Genomic DNA, 21,293 nt, shown 5'->3' with positions numbered 1-21,293 from the left:
GGGAATCCAAATAACTTACCGGACCCATGAGTTGTTGAGTCCCTTGACACTTTAGTGTAAAAAGGGGTGGTTGAGAATGAGTTGAGCTACGAATCCAAATTGAATCTTGTGTGAAGGGTCAGAATGAAGTGCCAAAACGCGGGCGTTCAGCATTTTTGCCTGAAAAAAACAAATCCTACTTGAAATACGTTTGACTAAAAAACACGCGTCAGTTTTTGAATGTTGGCAGCGGTGCAGAAAAGGATGCGTTCCCATACCGGGAGTCGAACCCGGGCCGCCTGGGTGAAAACCAGGAATCCTAACCGCTAGACCATATGGGAGAAGATGTACTGCCAGCTCACTTACAATATGAAAAAAAAGAGGTGTACTGCTTTGCACAAGCAACTTCCACAGATTTTTACGTGCATTTTGCCTCGTTAGCGCAGCAGGTAGCGCGTCAGTCTCGTAATCTGAAGGTCATGAGTTCGATTCTCACATGGGGCACTGGTACCGTGTTTCCTTAACTGATTTTGCAACCATCTTGGCTAGAGAGTCACAGCTCTTTTCCATTCAGTAGCAAAATATCACCAATTGATGGAAGGGGAGCTCCAATGACAAACAGGGATAAAGGCTTGTTGAGTCCCTTAACACCCAGGAATTAAAAGTGAGAGATATGAATGGTTTGAGATATGACATCAAATAAGCTTTTGTGCAAATAAATATCCAAAAAACCTGGTGGTCTGCATTTTTGGCTGCAAAGAGCAGTTCCAACCTAAACTGATTCTGTCTGCAAGGCACGTGTTGGCTTTGGAATGTGGACACTAGTCCCCAAAAAAAAGTCTCTCCCATAGCAGGAATCGAACCAGTCAACCAGGAATACTAACTAAGTCTTTCTCCACATGGTGTAAGCAGTACAGTAAACAGCAAGACAGGTGTAAAAAAAAAAAAAAAAAAAAGAGTGTTTTGCTTTGAATACAAAACATCAACATTACAAGAGCTGAAACACGCTACATGGTCAAGGTTTTTGGCACGTCAGTTGAATAATTTGAAGATCATGAGTTTTTTGCTCACACGTGGCATCCTCCTTTTCTCAAGAGATTTTGTCACTAACTCTGAACTTTCCAATTCAGTTCTAAACTGTTTCCGATTAGAAAGAACATGGGAGCCCTAATGACAGACAGGACACATGGCTTGTTGAGTCCCTTGACACTTTTGTGTAAAACTGTGTAGTTGAAAAAGGCTTAAGCTATGAAACAAAAGGAAATCTTTTGCAAAAGTCATAATGCATCGCCAATGTTAAGTATTTTTGTTGCAAAGTGAAAATCTACCAGAAACATTTTTGATTGAAAAACACGTGTCAGTCTTTGAATGGTGGCAGTAGCTAAGATAAAGATGCATTCCCATACCGGGAGTCAAACCCGGGCCACCTGGGTGAGAGCCAGGAATCCTAACCGCTAGACCATATGGGAAAAGATGCACTAATGTCTCAGTGACATTATGAAAAAAAAAAGTTTTCTGCTATGCACAATAAACTTCTGCAGATCTGCAGGTACAGCTTGCCTCGTTAGCGCAGTAGGTAGCACGTCAGTCTCATAATCTGAAGCTCGTGAGTTCGAGCCTCACACAGGGGACTGTTCCCTCCTTTTCTCGAGAGATTTTGTCACCAACTTAGAACTTTTCCATTCAATTCTACAACTTTTTCCATTAGAAAGGAAATGGGAATCCAAATAACTTACCGGACCCATGAGTTGTTGAGTCCCTTGACACTTTAGTGTAAAAAGGGGTGGTTGAGAATGAGTTGAGCTACGAATCCAAATTGAATCTTGTGTGAAGGGTCAGAATGAAGTGCCAAAACGCGGGCGTTCAGCATTTTTGCCTGAAAAAAACAAATCCTACTTGAAATACGTTTGACTAAAAAACACGCGTCAGTTTTTGAATGTTGGCAGCGGTGCAGAAAAGGATGCGTTCCCATACCGGGAGTCGAACCCGGGCCGCCTGGGTGAAAACCAGGAATCCTAACCGCTAGACCATATGGGAGAAGATGTACTGCCAGCTCACTTACAATATGAAAAAAAAGAGGTGTACTGCTTTGCACAAGCAACTTCCGCAGATTATTACGTGCATTTTGCCTCGTTAGCGCAGCAGGTAGCGCGTCAGTCTCGTAATCTGAAGGTCATGAGTTCGATTCTCACATGGGGCACTGGTACCGTGTTTCCTTAACTGATTTTGCAACCATCTTGGCTAGAGAGTCACAGCTCTTTTCCATTCAGTAGCAAAATATCACCAATTGATGGAAGGGGAGCTCCAATGACAAACAGGGATAAAGGCTTGTTGAGTCCCTTAACACCCAGGAATTAAAAGTGAGAGATATGAATGGTTTGAGATATGACATCAAATAAGCTTTTGTGCAAATAAATATCCAAAAAACCTGGTGGTCTGCATTTTTGGCTGCAAAGAGCAGTTCCAACCTAAACTGATTCTGTCTGCAAGGCACGTGTTGGCTTTGGAATGTGGACACTAGTCCCCAAAAAAAAGTCTCTCCCATAGCAGGAATCGAACCAGTCAACCAGGAATACTAACTAAGTCTTTCTCCACATGGTGTAAGCAGTACAGTAAACAGCAAGACAGGTGTAAAAAAAAAAAAAAAAAAAAAGAGTGTTTTGCTTTGAATACAAAACATCAACATTACAAGAGCTGAAACACGCTACATGGTCAAGGTTTTTGGCACGTCAGTTGAATAATTTGAAGATCATGAGTTTTTTGCTCACACGTGGCATCCTCCTTTTCTCAAGAGATTTTGTCACTAACTCTGAACTTTCCAATTCAGTTCTAAACTGTTTCCGATTAGAAAGAACATGGGAGCCCTAATGACAGACAGGACACATGGCTTGTTGAGTCCCTTGACACTTTTGTGTAAAACTGTGTAGTTGAAAAAGGCTTAAGCTATGAAACAAAAGGAAATCTTTTGCAAAAGTCATAATGCATCGCCAATGTTAAGTATTTTTGTTGCAAAGTGAAAATCTACCAGAAACATTTTTGATTGAAAAACACGTGTCAGTCTTTGAATGGTGGCAGTAGCTAAGATAAAGATGCATTCCCATACCGGGAGTCAAACCCGGGCCACCTGGGTGAGAGCCAGGAATCCTAACCGCTAGACCATATGGGAAAAGATGCACTAATGTCTCAGTGACATTATGAAAAAAAAAAGTTTTCTGCTATGCACAATAAACTTCTGCAGATCTGCAGGTACAGCTTGCCTCGTTAGCGCAGTAGGTAGCACGTCAGTCTCATAATCTGAAGCTCGTGAGTTCGAGCCTCACACGGGGCACTGTTCCCTCCTTTTCTCGAGAGATTTTGTCACCAACTTAGAACTTTTCCATTCAATTCTACAACTTTTTCCATTAGAAAGGAAATGGGAATCCAAATAACTTACCGGACCCATGAGTTGTTGAGTCCCTTGACACTTTAGTGTAAAAAGGGGTGGTTGAGAATGAGTTGAGCTACGAATCCAAATTGAATCTTGTGTGAAGGGTCAGAATGAAGTGCCAAAACGCGGGCGTTCAGCATTTTTGCCTGAAAAAAACAAATCCTACTTGAAATACGTTTGACTAAAAAACACGCGTCAGTTTTTGAATGTTGGCAGCGGTGCAGAAAAGGATGCGTTCCCATACCGGGAGTCGAACCCGGGCCACCTGGGTGAAAACCAGGAATCCTAACCGCTAGACCATATGGGAGAAGATGTACTGCCAGCTCACTTACAATATGAAAAAAAAGAGGTGTACTGCTTTGCACAAGCAACTTCCGCAGATTATTACGTGCATTTTGCCTCGTTAGCGCAGCAGGTAGCGCGTCAGTCTCGTAATCTGAAGGTCATGAGTTCGATTCTCACATGGGGCACTGGTACCGTGTTTCCTTAACTGATTTTGCAACCATCTTGGCTAGAGAGTCACAGCTCTTTTCCATTCAGTAGCAAAATATCACCAATTGATGGAAGGGGAGCTCCAATGACAAACAGGGATAAAGGCTTGTTGAGTCCCTTAACACCCAGGAATTAAAAGTGAGAGATATGAATGGTTTGAGATATGACATCAAATAAGCTTTTGTGCAAATAAATATCCAAAAAACCTGGTGGTCTGCATTTTTGGCTGCAAAGAGCAGTTCCAACCTAAACTGATTCTGTCTGCAAGGCACGTGTTGGCTTTGGAATGTGGACACTAGTCCCCAAAAAAAAGTCTCTCCCATAGCAGGAATCGAACCAGTCAACCAGGAATACTAACTAAGTCTTTCTCCACATGGTGTAAGCAGTACAGTAAACAGCAAGACAGGTGTAAAAAAAAAAAAAAAAAAAGAGTGTTTTGCTTTGAATACAAAACATCAACATTACAAGAGCTGAAACACGCTACATGGTCAAGGTTTTTGGCACGTCAGTTGAATAATTTGAAGATCATGAGTTTTTTGCTCACACGTGGCATCCTCCTTTTCTCAAGAGATTTTGTCACTAACTCTGAACTTTCCAATTCAGTTCTAAACTGTTTCCGATTAGAAAGAACATGGGAGCCCTAATGACAGACAGGACACATGGCTTGTTGAGTCCCTTGACACTTTTGTGTAAAACTGTGTAGTTGAAAAAGGCTTAAGCTATGAAACAAAAGGAAATCTTTTGCAAAAGTCATAATGCATCGCCAATGTTAAGTATTTTTGTTGCAAAGTGAAAATCTACCAGAAACATTTTTGATTGAAAAACACGTGTCAGTCTTTGAATGGTGGCAGTAGCTAAGATAAAGATGCATTCCCATACCGGGAGTCAAACCCGGGCCACCTGGGTGAGAGCCAGGAATCCTAACCGCTAGACCATATGGGAAAAGATGCACTAATGTCTCAGTGACATTATGAAAAAAAAAAGTTTTCTGCTATGCACAATAAACTTCTGCAGATCTGCAGGTACAGCTTGCCTCGTTAGCGCAGTAGGTAGCACGTCAGTCTCATAATCTGAAGCTCGTGAGTTCGAGCCTCACACGGGGCACTGTTCCCTCCTTTTCTCGAGAGATTTTGTCACCAACTTAGAACTTTTCCATTCAATTCTACAACTTTTTCCATTAGAAAGGAAATGGGAATCCAAATAACTTACCGGACCCATGAGTTGTTGAGTCCCTTGACACTTTAGTGTAAAAAGGGGTGGTTGAGAATGAGTTGAGCTACGAATCCAAATTGAATCTTGTGTGAAGGGTCAGAATGAAGTGCCAAAACGCGGGCGTTCAGCATTTTTGCCTGAAAAAAAAAAATCCTACTTGAAATACGTTTGACTAAAAAACACGCGTCAGTTTTTGAATGTTGGCAGCGGTGCAGAAAAGGATGCGTTCCCATACCGGGAGTCGAACCCGGGCCGCCTGGGTGAAAACCAGGAATCCTAACCGCTAGACCATATGGGAGAAGATGTACTGCCAGCTCACTTACAATATGAAAAAAAAGAGGTGTACTGCTTTGCACAAGCAACTTCCACAGATTTTTACGTGCATTTTGCCTCGTTAGCGCAGCAGGTAGCGCGTCAGTCTCGTAATCTGAAGGTCATGAGTTCGATTCTCACATGGGGCACTGGTACCGTGTTTCCTTAACTGATTTTGCAACCATCTTGGCTAGAGAGTCACAGCTCTTTTCCATTCAGTAGCAAAATATCACCAATTGATGGAAGGGGAGCTCCAATGACAAACAGGGATAAAGGCTTGTTGAGTCCCTTAACACCCAGGAATTAAAAGTGAGAGATATGAATGGTTTGAGATATGACATCAAATAAGCTTTTGTGCAAATAAATATCCAAAAAACCTGGTGGTCTGCATTTTTGGCTGCAAAGAGCAGTTCCAACCTAAACTGATTCTGTCTGCAAGGCACGTGTTGGCTTTGGAATGTGGACACTAGTCCCCAAAAAAAAGTCTCTCCCATAGCAGGAATCGAACCAGTCAACCAGGAATACTAACTAAGTCTTTCTCCACATGGTGTAAGCAGTACAGTAAACAGCAAGACAGGTGTAAAAAAAAAAAAAAAAAAAAGAGTGTTTTGCTTTGAATACAAAACATCAACATTACAAGAGCTGAAACACGCTACATGGTCAAGGTTTTTGGCACGTCAGTTGAATAATTTGAAGATCATGAGTTTTTTGCTCACACGTGGCATCCTCCTTTTCTCAAGAGATTTTGTCACTAACTCTGAACTTTCCAATTCAGTTCTAAACTGTTTCCGATTAGAAAGAACATGGGAGCCCTAATGACAGACAGGACACATGGCTTGTTGAGTCCCTTGACACTTTTGTGTAAAACTGTGTAGTTGAAAAAGGCTTAAGCTATGAAACAAAAGGAAATCTTTTGCAAAAGTCATAATGCATCGCCAATGTTAAGTATTTTTGTTGCAAAGTGAAAATCTACCAGAAACATTTTTGATTGAAAAACACGTGTCAGTCTTTGAATGGTGGCAGTAGCTAAGATAAAGATGCATTCCCATACCGGGAGTCAAACCCGGGCCACCTGGGTGAGAGCCAGGAATCCTAACCGCTAGACCATATGGGAAAAGATGCACTAATGTCTCAGTGACATTATGAAAAAAAAAAGTTTTCTGCTATGCACAATAAACTTCTGCAGATCTGCAGGTACAGCTTGCCTCGTTAGCGCAGTAGGTAGCACGTCAGTCTCATAATCTGAAGCTCGTGAGTTCGAGCCTCACACAGGGGACTGTTCCCTCCTTTTCTCGAGAGATTTTGTCACCAACTTAGAACTTTTCCATTCAATTCTACAACTTTTTCCATTAGAAAGGAAATGGGAATCCAAATAACTTACCGGACCCATGAGTTGTTGAGTCCCTTGACACTTTAGTGTAAAAAGGGGTGGTTGAGAATGAGTTGAGCTACGAATCCAAATTGAATCTTGTGTGAAGGGTCAGAATGAAGTGCCAAAACGCGGGCGTTCAGCATTTTTGCCTGAAAAAAACAAATCCTACTTGAAATACGTTTGACTAAAAAACACGCGTCAGTTTTTGAATGTTGGCAGCGGTGCAGAAAAGGATGCGTTCCCATACCGGGAGTCGAACCCGGGCCGCCTGGGTGAAAACCAGGAATCCTAACCGCTAGACCATATGGGAGAAGATGTACTGCCAGCTCACTTACAATATGAAAAAAAAGAGGTGTACTGCTTTGCACAAGCAACTTCCGCAGATTATTACGTGCATTTTGCCTCGTTAGCGCAGCAGGTAGCGCGTCAGTCTCGTAATCTGAAGGTCATGAGTTCGATTCTCACATGGGGCACTGGTACCGTGTTTCCTTAACTGATTTTGCAACCATCTTGGCTAGAGAGTCACAGCTCTTTTCCATTCAGTAGCAAAATATCACCAATTGATGGAAGGGGAGCTCCAATGACAAACAGGGATAAAGGCTTGTTGAGTCCCTTAACACCCAGGAATTAAAAGTGAGAGATATGAATGGTTTGAGATATGACATCAAATAAGCTTTTGTGCAAATAAATATCCAAAAAACCTGGTGGTCTGCATTTTTGGCTGCAAAGAGCAGTTCCAACCTAAACTGATTCTGTCTGCAAGGCACGTGTTGGCTTTGGAATGTGGACACTAGTCCCCAAAAAAAAGTCTCTCCCATAGCAGGAATCGAACCAGTCAACCAGGAATACTAACTAAGTCTTTCTCCACATGGTGTAAGCAGTACAGTAAACAGCAAGACAGGTGTAAAAAAAAAAAAAAAAAAAAAGAGTGTTTTGCTTTGAATACAAAACATCAACATTACAAGAGCTGAAACACGCTACATGGTCAAGGTTTTTGGCACGTCAGTTGAATAATTTGAAGATCATGAGTTTTTTGCTCACACGTGGCATCCTCCTTTTCTCAAGAGATTTTGTCACTAACTCTGAACTTTCCAATTCAGTTCTAAACTGTTTCCGATTAGAAAGAACATGGGAGCCCTAATGACAGACAGGACACATGGCTTGTTGAGTCCCTTGACACTTTTGTGTAAAACTGTGTAGTTGAAAAAGGCTTAAGCTATGAAACAAAAGGAAATCTTTTGCAAAAGTCATAATGCATCGCCAATGTTAAGTATTTTTGTTGCAAAGTGAAAATCTACCAGAAACATTTTTGATTGAAAAACACGTGTCAGTCTTTGAATGGTGGCAGTAGCTAAGATAAAGATGCATTCCCATACCGGGAGTCAAACCCGGGCCACCTGGGTGAGAGCCAGGAATCCTAACCGCTAGACCATATGGGAAAAGATGCACTAATGTCTCAGTGACATTATGAAAAAAAAAAGTTTTCTGCTATGCACAATAAACTTCTGCAGATCTGCAGGTACAGCTTGCCTCGTTAGCGCAGTAGGTAGCACGTCAGTCTCATAATCTGAAGCTCGTGAGTTCGAGCCTCACACGGGGCACTGTTCCCTCCTTTTCTCGAGAGATTTTGTCACCAACTTAGAACTTTTCCATTCAATTCTACAACTTTTTCCATTAGAAAGGAAATGGGAATCCAAATAACTTACCGGACCCATGAGTTGTTGAGTCCCTTGACACTTTAGTGTAAAAAGGGGTGGTTGAGAATGAGTTGAGCTACGAATCCAAATTGAATCTTGTGTGAAGGGTCAGAATGAAGTGCCAAAACGCGGGCGTTCAGCATTTTTGCCTGAAAAAAACAAATCCTACTTGAAATACGTTTGACTAAAAAACACGCGTCAGTTTTTGAATGTTGGCAGCGGTGCAGAAAAGGATGCGTTCCCATACCGGGAGTCGAACCCGGGCCACCTGGGTGAAAACCAGGAATCCTAACCGCTAGACCATATGGGAGAAGATGTACTGCCAGCTCACTTACAATATGAAAAAAAAGAGGTGTACTGCTTTGCACAAGCAACTTCCGCAGATTATTACGTGCATTTTGCCTCGTTAGCGCAGCAGGTAGCGCGTCAGTCTCGTAATCTGAAGGTCATGAGTTCGATTCTCACATGGGGCACTGGTACCGTGTTTCCTTAACTGATTTTGCAACCATCTTGGCTAGAGAGTCACAGCTCTTTTCCATTCAGTAGCAAAATATCACCAATTGATGGAAGGGGAGCTCCAATGACAAACAGGGATAAAGGCTTGTTGAGTCCCTTAACACCCAGGAATTAAAAGTGAGAGATATGAATGGTTTGAGATATGACATCAAATAAGCTTTTGTGCAAATAAATATCCAAAAAACCTGGTGGTCTGCATTTTTGGCTGCAAAGAGCAGTTCCAACCTAAACTGATTCTGTCTGCAAGGCACGTGTTGGCTTTGGAATGTGGACACTAGTCCCCAAAAAAAAGTCTCTCCCATAGCAGGAATCGAACCAGTCAACCAGGAATACTAACTAAGTCTTTCTCCACATGGTGTAAGCAGTACAGTAAACAGCAAGACAGGTGTAAAAAAAAAAAAAAAAAAAGAGTGTTTTGCTTTGAATACAAAACATCAACATTACAAGAGCTGAAACACGCTACATGGTCAAGGTTTTTGGCACGTCAGTTGAATAATTTGAAGATCATGAGTTTTTTGCTCACACGTGGCATCCTCCTTTTCTCAAGAGATTTTGTCACTAACTCTGAACTTTCCAATTCAGTTCTAAACTGTTTCCGATTAGAAAGAACATGGGAGCCCTAATGACAGACAGGACACATGGCTTGTTGAGTCCCTTGACACTTTTGTGTAAAACTGTGTAGTTGAAAAAGGCTTAAGCTATGAAACAAAAGGAAATCTTTTGCAAAAGTCATAATGCATCGCCAATGTTAAGTATTTTTGTTGCAAAGTGAAAATCTACCAGAAACATTTTTGATTGAAAAACACGTGTCAGTCTTTGAATGGTGGCAGTAGCTAAGATAAAGATGCATTCCCATACCGGGAGTCAAACCCGGGCCACCTGGGTGAGAGCCAGGAATCCTAACCGCTAGACCATATGGGAAAAGATGCACTAATGTCTCAGTGACATTATGAAAAAAAAAAGTTTTCTGCTATGCACAATAAACTTCTGCAGATCTGCAGGTACAGCTTGCCTCGTTAGCGCAGTAGGTAGCACGTCAGTCTCATAATCTGAAGCTCGTGAGTTCGAGCCTCACACGGGGCACTGTTCCCTCCTTTTCTCGAGAGATTTTGTCACCAACTTAGAACTTTTCCATTCAATTCTACAACTTTTTCCATTAGAAAGGAAATGGGAATCCAAATAACTTACCGGACCCATGAGTTGTTGAGTCCCTTGACACTTTAGTGTAAAAAGGGGTGGTTGAGAATGAGTTGAGCTACGAATCCAAATTGAATCTTGTGTGAAGGGTCAGAATGAAGTGCCAAAACGCGGGCGTTCAGCATTTTTGCCTGAAAAAAACAAATCCTACTTGAAATACGTTTGACTAAAAAACACGCGTCAGTTTTTGAATGTTGGCAGCGGTGCAGAAAAGGATGCGTTCCCATACCGGGAGTCGAACCCGGGCCACCTGGGTGAAAACCAGGAATCCTAACCGCTAGACCATATGGGAGAAGATGTACTGCCAGCTCACTTACAATATGAAAAAAAAGAGGTGTACTGCTTTGCACAAGCAACTTCCGCAGATTATTACGTGCATTTTGCCTCGTTAGCGCAGCAGGTAGCGCGTCAGTCTCGTAATCTGAAGGTCATGAGTTCGATTCTCACATGGGGCACTGGTACCGTGTTTCCTTAACTGATTTTGCAACCATCTTGGCTAGAGAGTCACAGCTCTTTTCCATTCAGTAGCAAAATATCACCAATTGATGGAAGGGGAGCTCCAATGACAAACAGGGATAAAGGCTTGTTGAGTCCCTTAACACCCAGGAATTAAAAGTGAGAGATATGAATGGTTTGAGATATGACATCAAATAAGCTTTTGTGCAAATAAATATCCAAAAAACCTGGTGGTCTGCATTTTTGGCTGCAAAGAGCAGTTCCAACCTAAACTGATTCTGTCTGCAAGGCACGTGTTGGCTTTGGAATGTGGACACTAGTCCCCAAAAAAAAGTCTCTCCCATAGCAGGAATCGAACCAGTCAACCAGGAATACTAACTAAGTCTTTCTCCACATGGTGTAAGCAGTACAGTAAACAGCAAGACAGGTGTAAAAAAAAAAAAAAAAAAAGAGTGTTTTGCTTTGAATACAAAACATCAACATTACAAGAGCTGAAACACGCTACATGGTCAAGGTTTTTGGCACGTCAGTTGAATAATTTGAAGATCATGAGTTTTTTGCTCACACGTGGCATCCTCCTTTTCTCAAGAGATTTTGTCACTAACTCTGAACTTTCCAATTCAGTTCTAAACTGTTTCCGATTAGAAAGAACATGGGAGCCCTAATGACAGACAGGACACATGGCTTGTTGAGTCCCTTGACACTTTTGTGTAAAACTGTGTAGTTGAAAAAGGCTTAAGCTATGAAACAAAAGGAAATCTTTTGCAAAAGTCATAATGCATCGCCAATGTTAAGTATTTTTGTTGCAAAGTGAAAATCTACCAGAAACATTTTTGATTGAAAAACACGTGTCAGTCTTTGAATGGTGGCAGTAGCTAAGATAAAGATGCATTCCCATACCGGGAGTCAAACCCGGGCCACCTGGGTGAGAGCCAGGAATCCTAACCGCTAGACCATATGGGAAAAGATGCACTAATGTCTCAGTGACATTATGAAAAAAAAAAGTTTTCTGCTATGCACAATAAACTTCTGCAGATCTGCAGGTACAGCTTGCCTCGTTAGCGCAGTAGGTAGCACGTCAGTCTCATAATCTGAAGCTCGTGAGTTCGAGCCTCACACGGGGCACTGTTCCCTCCTTTTCTCGAGAGATTTTGTCACCAACTTAGAACTTTTCCATTCAATTCTACAACTTTTTCCATTAGAAAGGAAATGGGAATCCAAATAACTTACCGGACCCATGAGTTGTTGAGTCCCTTGACACTTTAGTGTAAAAAGGGGTGGTTGAGAATGAGTTGAGCTACGAATCCAAATTGAATCTTGTGTGAAGGGTCAGAATGAAGTGCCAAAACGCGGGCGTTCAGCATTTTTGCCTGAAAAAAACAAATCCTACTTGAAATACGTTTGACTAAAAAACACGCGTCAGTTTTTGAATGTTGGCAGCGGTGCAGAAAAGGATGCGTTCCCATACCGGGAGTCGAACCCGGGCCGCCTGGGTGAAAACCAGGAATCCTAACCGCTAGACCATATGGGAGAAGATGTACTGCCAGCTCACTTACAATATGAAAAAAAAGAGGTGTACTGCTTTGCACAAGCAACTTCCACAGATTTTTACGTGCATTTTGCCTCGTTAGCGCAGCAGGTAGCGCGTCAGTCTCGTAATCTGAAGGTCATGAGTTCGATTCTCACATGGGGCACTGGTACCGTGTTTCCTTAACTGATTTTGCAACCATCTTGGCTAGAGAGTCACAGCTCTTTTCCATTCAGTAGCAAAATATCACCAATTGATGGAAGGGGAGCTCCAATGACAAACAGGGATAAAGGCTTGTTGAGTCCCTTAACACCCAGGAATTAAAAGTGAGAGATATGAATGGTTTGAGATATGACATCAAATAAGCTTTTGTGCAAATAAATATCCAAAAAACCTGGTGGTCTGCATTTTTGGCTGCAAAGAGCAGTTCCAACCTAAACTGATTCTGTCTGCAAGGCACGTGTTGGCTTTGGAATGTGGACACTAGTCCCCAAAAAAAAGTCTCTCCCATAGCAGGAATCGAACCAGTCAACCAGGAATACTAACTAAGTCTTTCTCCACATGGTGTAAGCAGTACAGTAAACAGCAAGACAGGTGTAAAAAAAAAAAAAAAAAAAAGAGTGTTTTGCTTTGAATACAAAACATCAACATTACAAGAGCTGAAACACGCTACATGGTCAAGGTTTTTGGCACGTCAGTTGAATAATTTGAAGATCATGAGTTTTTTGCTCACACGTGGCATCCTCCTTTTCTCAAGAGATTTTGTCACTAACTCTGAACTTTCCAATTCAGTTCTAAACTGTTTCCGATTAGAAAGAACATGGGAGCCCTAATGACAGACAGGACACATGGCTTGTTGAGTCCCTTGACACTTTTGTGTAAAACTGTGTAGTTGAAAAAGGCTTAAGCTATGAAACAAAAGGAAATCTTTTGCAAAAGTCATAATGCATCGCCAATGTTAAGTATTTTTGTTGCAAAGTGAAAATCTACCAGAAACATTTTTGATTGAAAAACACGTGTCAGTCTTTGAATGGTGGCAGTAGCTAAGATAAAGATGCATTCCCATACCGGGAGTCAAACCCGGGCCACCTGGGTGAGAGCCAGGAATCCTAACCGCTAGACCATATGGGAAAAGATGCACTAATGTCTCAGTGACATTATGAAAAAAAAAAGTTTTCTGCTATGCACAATAAACTTCTGCAGATCTGCAGGTACAGCTTGCCTCGTTAGCGCAGTAGGTAGCACGTCAGTCTCATAATCTGAAGCTCGTGAGTTCGAGCCTCACACAGGGGACTGTTCCCTCCTTTTCTCGAGAGATTTTGTCACCAACTTAGAACTTTTCCATTCAATTCTACAACTTTTTCCATTAGAAAGGAAATGGGAATCCAAATAACTTACCGGACCCATGAGTTGTTGAGTCCCTTGACACTTTAGTGTAAAAAGGGGTGGTTGAGAATGAGTTGAGCTACGAATCCAAATTGAATCTTGTGTGAAGGGTCAGAATGAAGTGCCAAAACGCGGGCGTTCAGCATTTTTGCCTGAAAAAAACAAATCCTACTTGAAATACGTTTGACTAAAAAACACGCGTCAGTTTTTGAATGTTGGCAGCGGTGCAGAAAAGGATGCGTTCCCATACCGGGAGTCGAACCCGGGCCGCCTGGGTGAAAACCAGGAATCCTAACCGCTAGACCATATGGGAGAAGATGTACTGCCAGCTCACTTACAATATGAAAAAAAAGAGGTGTACTGCTTTGCACAAGCAACTTCCGCAGATTATTACGTGCATTTTGCCTCGTTAGCGCAGCAGGTAGCGCGTCAGTCTCGTAATCTGAAGGTCATGAGTTCGATTCTCACATGGGGCACTGGTACCGTGTTTCCTTAACTGATTTTGCAACCATCTTGGCTAGAGAGTCACAGCTCTTTTCCATTCAGTAGCAAAATATCACCAATTGATGGAAGGGGAGCTCCAATGACAAACAGGGATAAAGGCTTGTTGAGTCCCTTAACACCCAGGAATTAAAAGTGAGAGATATGAATGGTTTGAGATATGACATCAAATAAGCTTTTGTGCAAATAAATATCCAAAAAACCTGGTGGTCTGCATTTTTGGCTGCAAAGAGCAGTTCCAACCTAAACTGATTCTGTCTGCAAGGCACGTGTTGGCTTTGGAATGTGGACACTAGTCCCCAAAAAAAAGTCTCTCCCATAGCAGGAATCGAACCAGTCAACCAGGAATACTAACTAAGTCTTTCTCCACATGGTGTAAGCAGTACAGTAAACAGCAAGACAGGTGTAAAAAAAAAAAAAAAAAAAGAGTGTTTTGCTTTGAATACAAAACATCAACATTACAAGAGCTGAAACACGCTACATGGTCAAGGTTTTTGGCACGTCAGTTGAATAATTTGAAGATCATGAGTTTTTTGCTCACACGTGGCATCCTCCTTTTCTCAAGAGATTTTGTCACTAACTCTGAACTTTCCAATTCAGTTCTAAACTGTTTCCGATTAGAAAGAACATGGGAGCCCTAATGACAGACAGGACACATGGCTTGTTGAGTCCCTTGACACTTTTGTGTAAAACTGTGTAGTTGAAAAAGGCTTAAGCTATGAAACAAAAGGAAATCTTTTGCAAAAGTCATAATGCATCGCCAATGTTAAGTATTTTTGTTGCAAAGTGAAAATCTACCAGAAACATTTTTGATTGAAAAACACGTGTCAGTCTTTGAATGGTGGCAGTAGCTAAGATAAAGATGCATTCCCATACCGGGAGTCAAACCCGGGCCACCTGGGTGAGAGCCAGGAATCCTAACCGCTAGACCATATGGGAAAAGATGCACTAATGTCTCAGTGACATTATGAAAAAAAAAAGTTTTCTGCTATGCACAATAAACTTCTGCAGATCTGCAGGTACAGCTTGCCTCGTTAGCGCAGTAGGTAGCACGTCAGTCTCATAATCTGAAGCTCGTGAGTTCGAGCCTCACACGGGGCACTGTTCCCTCCTTTTCTCGAGAGATTTTGTCACCAACTTAGAACTTTTCCATTCAATTCTACAACTTTTTCCATTAGAAAGGAAATGGGAATCCAAATAACTTACCGGACCCATGAGTTGTTGAGTCCCTTGACACTTTAGTGTAAAAAGGGGTGGTTGAGAATGAGTTGAGCTACGAATCCAAATTGAATCTTGTGTGAAGGGTCAGAATGAAGTGCCAAAACGCGGGCGTTCAGCATTTTTGCCTGAAAAAAACAAATCCTACTTGAAATACGTTTGACTAAAAAACACGCGTCAGTTTTTGAATGTTGGCAGCGGTGCAGAAAAGGATGCGTTCCCATACCGGGAGTCGAACCCGGGCCGCCTGGGTGAAAACCAGGAATCCTAACCGCTAGACCATATGGGAGAAGATGTACTGCCAGCTCACTTACAATATGAAAAAAAAGAGGTGTACTGCTTTGCACAAGCAACTTCCACAGATTTTTACGTGCATTTTGCCTCGTTAGCGCAGCAGGTAGCGCGTCAGTCTCGTAATCTGAAGGTCATGAGTTCGATTCTCACATGGGGCACTGGTACCGTGTTTCCTTAACTGATTTTGCAACCATCTTGGCTAGAGAGTCACAGCTCTTTTCCATTCAGTAGCAAAATATCACCAATTGATGGAAGGGGAGCTCCAATGACAAACAGGGATAAAGGCTTGTTGAGTCCCTTAACACCCAGGAATTAAAAGTGAGAGATATGAATGGTTTGAGATATGACATCAAATAAGCTTTTGTGCAAATAAATATCCAAAAAACCTGGTGGTCTGCATTTTTGGCTGCAAAGAGCAGTTCCAACCTAAACTGATTCTGTCTGCAAGGCACGTGTTGGCTTTGGAATGTGGACACTAGTCCCCAAAAAAAAGTCTCTCCCATAGCAGGAATCGAACCAGTCAACCAGGAATACTAACTAAGTCTTTCTCCACATGGTGTAAGCAGTACAGTAAACAGCAAGACAGGTGTAAAAAAAAAAAAAAAAAAAAGAGTGTTTTGCTTTGAATACAAAACATCAACATTACAAGAGCTGAAACACGCTACATGGTCAAGGTTTTTGGCACGTCAGTTGAATAATTTGAAGATCATGAGTTTTTTGCTCACACGTGGCATCCTCCTTTTCTCAAGAGATTTTGTCACTAACTCTGAACTTTCCAATTCAGTTCTAAACTGTTTCCGATTAGAAAGAACATGGGAGCCCTAATGACAGACAGGACACATGGCTTGTTGAGTCCCTTGACACTTTTGTGTAAAACTGTGTAGTTGAAAAAGGCTTAAGCTATGAAACAAAAGGAAATCTTTTGCAAAAGTCATAATGCATCGCCAATGTTAAGTATTTTTGTTGCAAAGTGAAAATCTACCAGAAACATTTTTGATTGAAAAACACGTGTCAGTCTTTGAATGGTGGCAGTAGCTAAGATAAAGATGCATTCCCATACCGGGAGTCAAACCCGGGCCACCTGGGTGAGAGCCAGGAATCCTAACCGCTAGACCATATGGGAAAAGATGCACTAATGTCTCAGTGACATTATGAAAAAAAAAAGTTTTCTGCTATGCACAATAAACTTCTGCAGATCTGCAGGTACAGCTTGCCTCGTTAGCGCAGTAGGTAGCACGTCAGTCTCATAATCTGAAGCTCGTGAGTTCGAGCCTCACACGGGGCACTGTTCCCTCCTTTTCTCGAGAGATTTTGTCACCAACTTAGAACTTTTCCATTCAATTCTACAACTTTTTCCATTAGAAAGGAAATGGGAATCCAAATAACTTACCGGACCCATGAGTTGTTGAGTCCCTTGACACTTTAGTGTAAAAAGGGGTGGTTGAGAATGAGTTGAGCTACGAATCCAAATTGAATCTTGTGTGAAGGGTCAGAATGAAGTGCCAAAACGCGGGCGTTCAGCATTTTTGCCTGAAAAAAACAAATCCTACTTGAAATACGTTTGACTAAAAAACACGCGTCAGTTTTTGAATGTTGGCAGCGGTGCAGAAAAGGATGCGTTCCCATACCGGGAGTCGAACCCGGGCCGCCTGGGTGAAAACCAGGAATCCTAACCGCTAGACCATATGGGAGAAGATGTACTGCCAGCTCACTTACAATATGAAAAAAAAGAGGTGTACTGCTTTGCACAAGCAACTTCCACAGATTTTTACGTGCATTTTGCCTCGTTAGCGCAGCAGGTAGCGCGTCAGTCTCGTAATCTGAAGGTCATGAGTTCGATTCTCACATGGGGCACTGGTACCGTGTTTCCTTAACTGATTTTGCAACCATCTTGGCTAGAGAGTCACAGCTCTTTTCCATTCAGTAGCAAAATATCACCAATTGATGGAAGGGGAGCTCCAATGACAAACAGGGATAAAGGCTTGTTGAGTCCCTTAACACCCAGGAATTAAAAGTGAGAGATATGAATGGTTTGAGATATGACATCAAATAAGCTTTTGTGCAAATAAATATCCAAAAAACCTGGTGGTCTGCATTTTTGGCTGCAAAGAGCAGTTCCAACCTAAACTGATTCTGTCTGCAAGGCACGTGTTGGCTTTGGAATGTGGACACTAGTCCCCAAAAAAAAGTCTCTCCCATAGCAGGAATCGAACCAGTCAACCAGGAATACTAACTAAGTCTTTCTCCACATGGTGTAAGCAGTACAGTAAACAGCAAGACAGGTGTAAAAAAAAAAAAAAAAAAAAGAGTGTTTTGCTTTGAATACAAAACATCAACATTACAAGAGCTGAAACACGCTACATGGTCAAGGTTTTTGGCACGTCAGTTGAATAATTTGAAGATCATGAGTTTTTTGCTCACACGTGGCATCCTCCTTTTCTCAAGAGATTTTGTCACTAACTCTGAACTTTCCAATTCAGTTCTAAACTGTTTCCGATTAGAAAGAACATGGGAGCCCTAATGACAGACAGGACACATGGCTTGTTGAGTCCCTTGACACTTTTGTGTAAAACTGTGTAGTTGAAAAAGGCTTAAGCTATGAAACAAAAGGAAATCTTTTGCAAAAGTCATAATGCATCGCCAATGTTAAGTATTTTTGTTGCAAAGTGAAAATCTACCAGAAACATTTTTGATTGAAAAACACGTGTCAGTCTTTGAATGGTGGCAGTAGCTAAGATAAAGATGCATTCCCATACCGGGAGTCAAACCCGGGCCACCTGGGTGAGAGCCAGGAATCCTAACCGCTAGACCATATGGGAAAAGATGCACTAATGTCTCAGTGACATTATGAAAAAAAAAAGTTTTCTGCTATGCACAATAAACTTCTGCAGATCTGCAGGTACAGCTTGCCTCGTTAGCGCAGTAGGTAGCACGTCAGTCTCATAATCTGAAGCTCGTGAGTTCGAGCCTCACACAGGGGACTGTTCCCTCCTTTTCTCGAGAGATTTTGTCACCAACTTAGAACTTTTCCATTCAATTCTACAACTTTTTCCATTAGAAAGGAAATGGGAATCCAAATAACTTACCGGACCCATGAGTTGTTGAGTCCCTTGACACTTTAGTGTAAAAAGGGGTGGTTGAGAATGAGTTGAGCTACGAATCCAAATTGAATCTTGTGTGAAGGGTCAGAATGAAGTGCCAAAACGCGGGCGTTCAGCATTTTTGCCTGAAAAAAACAAATCCTACTTGAAATACGTTTGACTAAAAAACACGCGTCAGTTTTTGAATGTTGGCAGCGGTGCAGAAAAGGATGCGTTCCCATACCGGGAGTCGAACCCGGGCCGCCTGGGTGAAAACCAGGAATCCTAACCGCTAGACCATATGGGAGAAGATGTACTGCCAGCTCACTTACAATATGAAAAAAAAGAGGTGTACTGCTTTGCACAAGCAACTTCCGCAGATTATTACGTGCATTTTGCCTCGTTAGCGCAGCAGGTAGCGCGTCAGTCTCGTAATCTGAAGGTCATGAGTTCGATTCTCACATGGGGCACTGGTACCGTGTTTCCTTAACTGATTTTGCAACCATCTTGGCTAGAGAGTCACAGCTCTTTTCCATTCAGTAGCAAAATATCACCAATTGATGGAAGGGGAGCTCCAATGACAAACAGGGATAAAGGCTTGTTGAGTCCCTTAACACCCAGGAATTAAAAGTGAGAGATATGAATGGTTTGAGATATGACATCAAATAAGCTTTTGTGCAAATAAATATCCAAAAAACCTGGTGGTCTGCATTTTTGGCTGCAAAGAGCAGTTCCAACCTAAACTGATTCTGTCTGCAAGGCACGTGTTGGCTTTGGAATGTGGACACTAGTCCCCAAAAAAAAGTCTCTCCCATAGCAGGAATCGAACCAGTCAACCAGGAATACTAACTAAGTCTTTCTCCACATGGTGTAAGCAGTACAGTAAACAGCAAGACAGGTGTAAAAAAAAAAAAAAAAAAAAAGAGTGTTTTGCTTTGAATACAAAACATCAACATTACAAGAGCTGAAACACGCTACATGGTCAAGGTTTTTGGCACGTCAGTTGAATAATTTGAAGATCATGAGTTTTTTGCTCACACGTGGCATCCTCCTTTTCTCAAGAGATTTTGTCACTAACTCTGAACTTTCCAATTCAGTTCTAAACTGTTTCCGATTAGAAAGAACATGGGAGCCCTAATGACAGACAGGACACATGGCTTGTTGAGTCCCTTGACACTTTTGTGTAAAACTGTGTAGTTGAAAAAGGCTTAAGCTATGAAACAAAAGGAAATCTTTTGCAAAAGTCATAATGCATCGCCAATGTTAAGTATTTTTGTTGCAAAGTGAAAATCTACCAGAAACATTTTTGATTGAAAAACACGTGTCAGTCTTTGAATGGTGGCAGTAGCTAAGATAAAGATGCATTCCCATACCGGGAGTCAAACCCGGGCCACCTGGGTGAGAGCCAGGAATCCTAACCGCTAGACCATATGGGAAAAGATGCACTAATGTCTCAGTGACATTATGAAAAAAAAAAGTTTTCTGCTATGCACAATAAACTTCTGCAGATCTGCAGGTACAGCTTGCCTCGTTAGCGCAGTAGGTAGCACGTCAGTCTCATAATCTGAAGCTCGTGAGTTCGAGCCTCACACGGGGCACTGTTCCCTCCTTTTCTCGAGAGATTTTGTCACCAACTTAGAACTTTTCCATTCAATTCTACAACTTTTTCCATTAGAAAGGAAATGGGAATCCAAATAACTTACCGGACCCATGAGTTGTTGAGTCCCTTGACACTTTAGTGTAAAAAGGGGTGGTTGAGAATGAGTTGAGCTACGAATCCAAATTGAATCTTGTGTGAAGGGTCAGAATGAAGTGCCAAAACGCGGGCGTTCAGCATTTTTGCCTGAAAAAAACAAATCCTACTTGAAATACGTTTGACTAAAAAACACGCGTCAGTTTTTGAATGTTGGCAGCGGTGCAGAAAAGGATGCGTTCCCATACCGGGAGTCGAACCCGGGCCACCTGGGTGAAAACCAGGAATCCTAACCGCTAGACCATATGGGAGAAGATGTACTGCCAGCTCACTTACAATATGAAAAAAAAGAGGTGTACTGCTTTGCACAAGCAACTTCCGCAGATTATTACGTGCATTTTGCCTCGTTAGCGCAGCAGGTAGCGCGTCAGTCTCGTAATCTGAAGGTCATGAGTTCGATTCTCACATGGGGCACTGGTACCGTGTTTCCTTAACTGATTTTGCAACCATCTTGGCTAGAGAGTCACAGCTCTTTTCCATTCAGTAGCAAAATATCACCAATTGATGGAAGGGGAGCTCCAATGACAAACAGGGATAAAGGCTTGTTGAGTCCCTTAACACCCAGGAATTAAAAGTGAGAGATATGAATGGTTTGAGATATGACATCAAATAAGCTTTTGTGCAAATAAATATCCAAAAAACCTGGTGGTCTGCATTTTTGGCTGCAAAGAGCAGTTCCAACCTAAACTGATTCTGTCTGCAAGGCACGTGTTGGCTTTGGAATGTGGACACTAGTCCCCAAAAAAAAGTCTCTCCCATAGCAGGAATCGAACCAGTCAACCAGGAATACTAACTAAGTCTTTCTCCACATGGTGTAAGCAGTACAGTAAACAGCAAGACAGGTGTAAAAAAAAAAAAAAAAAAAAGAGTGTT

General features: G+C 41.9%; 13 non-coding genes across 13 annotated transcripts; all 13 read right to left on the bottom strand.

Moving 5' to 3' along the window:
• Nucleotides 1–248: 248 nt before the first annotated feature.
• On the bottom strand, nt 249–320 carry TRNAE-UUC (transfer RNA glutamic acid (anticodon UUC)). Its single transcript has one exon. It is a non-coding gene; the product is annotated as a tRNA-Glu (tRNA).
• Nucleotides 321–1,944: 1,624 nt separating this feature from the next.
• TRNAE-UUC (transfer RNA glutamic acid (anticodon UUC)) lies at nt 1,945–2,016 on the bottom strand. The gene has a single exon. It is a non-coding gene; the product is annotated as a tRNA-Glu (tRNA).
• Nucleotides 2,017–3,641: 1,625 nt separating this feature from the next.
• On the bottom strand, nt 3,642–3,713 carry TRNAE-UUC (transfer RNA glutamic acid (anticodon UUC)). The gene has a single exon. It is a non-coding gene; the product is annotated as a tRNA-Glu (tRNA).
• A 1,623-nt stretch (nt 3,714–5,336) lies between these two features.
• On the bottom strand, nt 5,337–5,408 carry TRNAE-UUC (transfer RNA glutamic acid (anticodon UUC)). Its single transcript has one exon. It is a non-coding gene; the product is annotated as a tRNA-Glu (tRNA).
• Nucleotides 5,409–7,032: 1,624 nt separating this feature from the next.
• On the bottom strand, nt 7,033–7,104 carry TRNAE-UUC (transfer RNA glutamic acid (anticodon UUC)). Its single transcript has one exon. It is a non-coding gene; the product is annotated as a tRNA-Glu (tRNA).
• A 1,625-nt stretch (nt 7,105–8,729) lies between these two features.
• On the bottom strand, nt 8,730–8,801 carry TRNAE-UUC (transfer RNA glutamic acid (anticodon UUC)). The gene has a single exon. It is a non-coding gene; the product is annotated as a tRNA-Glu (tRNA).
• Nucleotides 8,802–10,424: 1,623 nt separating this feature from the next.
• Nucleotides 10,425–10,496, bottom strand: TRNAE-UUC (transfer RNA glutamic acid (anticodon UUC)). The gene has a single exon. It is a non-coding gene; the product is annotated as a tRNA-Glu (tRNA).
• Nucleotides 10,497–12,119: 1,623 nt separating this feature from the next.
• TRNAE-UUC (transfer RNA glutamic acid (anticodon UUC)) lies at nt 12,120–12,191 on the bottom strand. The gene has a single exon. It is a non-coding gene; the product is annotated as a tRNA-Glu (tRNA).
• A 1,624-nt stretch (nt 12,192–13,815) lies between these two features.
• TRNAE-UUC (transfer RNA glutamic acid (anticodon UUC)) lies at nt 13,816–13,887 on the bottom strand. The gene has a single exon. It is a non-coding gene; the product is annotated as a tRNA-Glu (tRNA).
• A 1,623-nt stretch (nt 13,888–15,510) lies between these two features.
• TRNAE-UUC (transfer RNA glutamic acid (anticodon UUC)) lies at nt 15,511–15,582 on the bottom strand. The gene has a single exon. It is a non-coding gene; the product is annotated as a tRNA-Glu (tRNA).
• A 1,624-nt stretch (nt 15,583–17,206) lies between these two features.
• TRNAE-UUC (transfer RNA glutamic acid (anticodon UUC)) lies at nt 17,207–17,278 on the bottom strand. Its single transcript has one exon. It is a non-coding gene; the product is annotated as a tRNA-Glu (tRNA).
• Nucleotides 17,279–18,902: 1,624 nt separating this feature from the next.
• On the bottom strand, nt 18,903–18,974 carry TRNAE-UUC (transfer RNA glutamic acid (anticodon UUC)). The gene has a single exon. It is a non-coding gene; the product is annotated as a tRNA-Glu (tRNA).
• Nucleotides 18,975–20,599: 1,625 nt separating this feature from the next.
• TRNAE-UUC (transfer RNA glutamic acid (anticodon UUC)) lies at nt 20,600–20,671 on the bottom strand. The gene has a single exon. It is a non-coding gene; the product is annotated as a tRNA-Glu (tRNA).
• Between the last annotated feature and the right edge of the window lie 622 nt (nt 20,672–21,293).

Source organism: Phyllobates terribilis, unplaced genomic scaffold, assembly GCF_046119375.1.
Source record: "Phyllobates terribilis strain yellow unplaced genomic scaffold, ASM4611937v1 Scaffold_1248__1_contigs__length_344610, whole genome shotgun sequence".
Taxonomy (NCBI): domain Eukaryota; kingdom Metazoa; phylum Chordata; class Amphibia; order Anura; family Dendrobatidae; genus Phyllobates; species Phyllobates terribilis.
The sequence above is the reverse complement of the archived record's forward strand: the minus strand, read 5'-3'. Positions and strand labels throughout refer to the sequence as shown.